The sequence below is a fragment of the Tupaia chinensis genome, unplaced genomic scaffold, assembly GCF_000334495.1.
Source record: "Tupaia chinensis unplaced genomic scaffold, TupChi_1.0 Scaffold143886_1, whole genome shotgun sequence".
NCBI classification, from domain to species: domain Eukaryota; kingdom Metazoa; phylum Chordata; class Mammalia; order Scandentia; family Tupaiidae; genus Tupaia; species Tupaia belangeri.
The window spans coordinates 106,766-110,017 of NW_006203737.1; positions in this window are offsets into that span (position 1 = coordinate 106,766).

The following is a 3,252-nucleotide window of genomic DNA, read 5'->3' on the forward strand; positions in this document are numbered from 1 at the left end:
TCTATAGTCATGCTGTAACACAACTGGAAGGTGTTGAGTTTGCATCCTGATCTCCCTGAGCACACGGGGCACACGGCCTGTGATCCAGGCCGGTTGAGACTGGGGGTAGACCGTGGCTTGAAGACTATGTTGGGGGTGACTGTCTCTTTCTCTCATGGAAAAAATAGATTAAAACAAGTAATTTCTAGTTTTTTAAAAAACCTGAAGATATCTTATTTGCATTAACCAGTGATGTTCAGGATCTTTTTGTTACGAGTGTTATTGAAAACAATATAATTTTTGTGTTTATGATATGGATTAATTTTTTTTTTAGTTTTGCTGGAGGTCACATGCACTTGCCAATATGAGAGACAGAGAAGAGAAAGGGTGAAGATGCCTGGGCTTTTATTCTCTCACGTTTCTTAGACTCTGTCCTTTAAAAGCAAACAAAAAAAGGAAGAAGTCTCGGCAGTACAGGAGAAGTGATGCACACTTGGTCGGATCAATTTAATATTATTCACGGCATATAGCCTTGCCCACGCTCTAGCTGTTTCTTTGGCGTGGGCTTCGTTGGTCTCCCACTGCTCCGCTACATCCTTTGCTACCGGGTCATCTGAATCGGGAGCACTTAACAAAGCCTGGATTGACAGGATTGCTGTGCTGGGAACCGCTTATCTTTCAAAATCTCTAAACATACTCTTCCCAACTTGTCTACATTAGGATAATCAAATTTGGTCATGAAATGTACTTTAGGGGCTGCCATTAGGTATTCCTCTAGAAGGGATAGTTCACGTTTAAAAGTCCCTCCCTCAAAAGGGGAATCCTGGGGGGGAGCAATGATCACATGAAAATAACGGACATTGCACCCAACATGACTTTTAAGCCGCCAGGTCTAGGACACAAACTGTGATAGACTGTGTGGAATTCCAACACCTTAACTACTACACCACTTGCTGGCCCTAACTGCCTTTATACTTAACTGCAAAATTTTTGTTTAAAAAACCTGTTTCTTTTTGTTGCAGAGTAGACATTTGGTAGATAAAACCAGTAGCATTAAATGCATAGTAACTCAGTAGGGAATGTTTCATTTGCATAGCGTATGTCTAGATGATGACAGTTTAGCTGGAAGCAAATCTAATTACCAGGTGTCCTCATCTTTTAATAGTCACTATTACCTCACTATATGATGGTAAGCAGCTCCATTATTTTACTTGCTTTACTATGTGATATGTTATAACAAAATTATTGCAAAAGTAGGTAGCAAAATCTCACATTTAAGTGAATGAAAACATTTTAATATTTTAAAGTTTCCAAAAGCAATCTGTACTTAATGAGAAATCCGAAGAACCCTTGCATAAGTTAACTTATAATCATGTTTTTCCTTGGTTTTCAGTTGTATGTCATGAACCTAAATTACTGCTTCTATTAAGCACACATTTTTCTTACTTTCTCTTCACTGCTCACTAAAATAAGGTGAGCTAGCTCTCATTACTGATTAGAATCTTACTATTGGTATTTGCTAGGGGTCCAGTCTCAGTTCAGTGCTGATTTTTCCTAGTTCCCAAGTAATCATGATACTGATTGCTTACTAGGGTGACTATGTTTCATTCCACCAATAGGTACTGCTTAGTTTAAGGTAAAATGCTTTAGAATTGAATAAAATATAAGCATACTGTAAGAGTGAAATTAGCAATTTTAGGCAGCTAACAAACTGTTTAAAGTTTTGCCTTCCTAGTTCAGCCATGAATCAGTATGGCATAAAGCAGGTGACTTTAAAGATCATATCTACTATAGGTAAAATCAATACAAACTTAAATACCATAAGGAAGTCAGCTTTTTAAAATAAAAAAACGTTTTATTATTTTAATTTATTTTATACATTCAGTCATTGCACAGTCAGCTTTTAAAACAATGATGGCATCAACTTTCAAAAGGTCCGAATTTTGGACATGCATGCACATGCGCCTGATGTGAGTTTTAAGCCGCCAGGTCTGGGACTTGAACCGTGGTCAACTATGTGGAGTCTAGTGATATAAGGCCATGCCATCTGTTGGTCCCCTCCTCCCCCCCATCTGTTTTAAAGGAAAGAAAAAATGGTGTTCACTCATTGCTTGTATGCATACTTAACCATATCATAGCACACTCCTACAGACTGTGCGCTTTTTCCAGTTGAGTACCCAAGAAATCAGCTAATTTTTTGAAGGTCAAAAGCATTTTAAGGCATTAGAGTTATAGTTACTTCTTAAGAGACAAATGTGGATGAGTATAGAAAATTCAAGACATAAGACAATGCATATGATCGTCCTTACTTCATCAGTTACCCTGGTACATGCTTGCAAATATTTATCTTGCATTTATTCATAAAAGTTGTTTTCATATGAAAAGTAACTCAATATATGGGATTGAACTTTTTCCCCCTGGTCATTTATATTTACTTATTTATTTTAGGTATGTGGGCATACCAGAGATAGAGAAAGAAAAACTGAGAAATCACCCCCCAAGAGGAAGGGTCACACTGCAATCCTTCTCCTCTTCTATTGGGATTTTGGGCATGCTCACAAATGTGCACAGTGTGATTTTCAAGCTACTGGGTCTTCTAGGACTAGAACTGTGGTTGGCCATGTGGGAGTCCAGAGCCTTAACCATCACGTCACCAGTTAGTTCAGTCCTTTATATTTTTACTTATTCTTTTAATGTATTATCTTTTCGTGCAATAGTTGTCAAATTTAACATTCTCTGGAGTTGGTATCATATTTAGAAAGGTCTTTTTCACTCTCAAATCAAGATTATAAATACAAAATATCTTATAATTCACATGTACCTAGATTCTTGAAGGATTGCATTTCATATTACTCATTCACAGAAAGGCTTAAGAGGGTAGTACAACTAGGGATTGTCAACTAGGGATAATTTTGCCCTTCAGGGTACATGTGAGTACTTAGAGACATTTTTGGTCAAAATAGCTGAGTATGCTATTGCCACCTGGCAGGTAGAGGCCAGTGATACTGCTCTGACAATGCCAGGGACGGCCCCTACCACACACACACACACCTACCTCCAATGAAAAATCATCCAGTCTAAAATGTCAAGTGATGATGTTGAGAAAACTTGGCATAAAACATTTCTCCTCCCTGGCTGTTCAGACCCCCACGGTTTCAGGGTCTGTGTATGATAGAACACAGAAAAGATTGGGACCAGCAGTTAGCATAATGGCTATGTCGCTGGACTCCCATGTAGTCGACTGCAGTTCAAGTCCCAGACCCGGTGGCTTAA